This window comes from Priapulus caudatus, unplaced genomic scaffold (assembly GCF_000485595.1).
Source record: "Priapulus caudatus unplaced genomic scaffold, Priapulus_caudatus-5.0.1 Scaffold243, whole genome shotgun sequence".
NCBI classification, from domain to species: Eukaryota; Metazoa; Priapulida; class Priapulimorpha; order Priapulimorphida; family Priapulidae; genus Priapulus; species Priapulus caudatus.
Window position 1 is genome coordinate 222065 of NW_014577304.1, and position 415 is coordinate 222479.

The following is a 415-nucleotide window of genomic DNA, read 5'->3' on the forward strand; positions in this document are numbered from 1 at the left end:
GTGAGCACATTAAATGAGTGTGCATAGTTACGTTGTAGATGTACGTGCTAATTGACTAGCTCGAACTCTAAACATTATATATATTACCCACAGAATTATGTCAAGATGCACAGGTGTTGCATTGCACAAGCATCAGTTGACACACAGGATCTCGTAAATAAATAGCAAGGAAGGTCTCCATTTTGGGCATTATTACCTCCGCCAAGGAGTTGGCAGGTTATATTTTCACCGGCGTGCGTTTGTTGATTTGTGGGTTTAGAACTTAGAATTGATTAAATTTTGGTGGTGATCCGAATCCAATTAATTATTTAATTAATTAATTAATAAAAATTTGCAGTGACAGAATTGAGCTGCCTTGGCGGAGGTCTGCGCTCTCCGAGTGCTCTAATTATTATTATTTTACTCATAAACATAA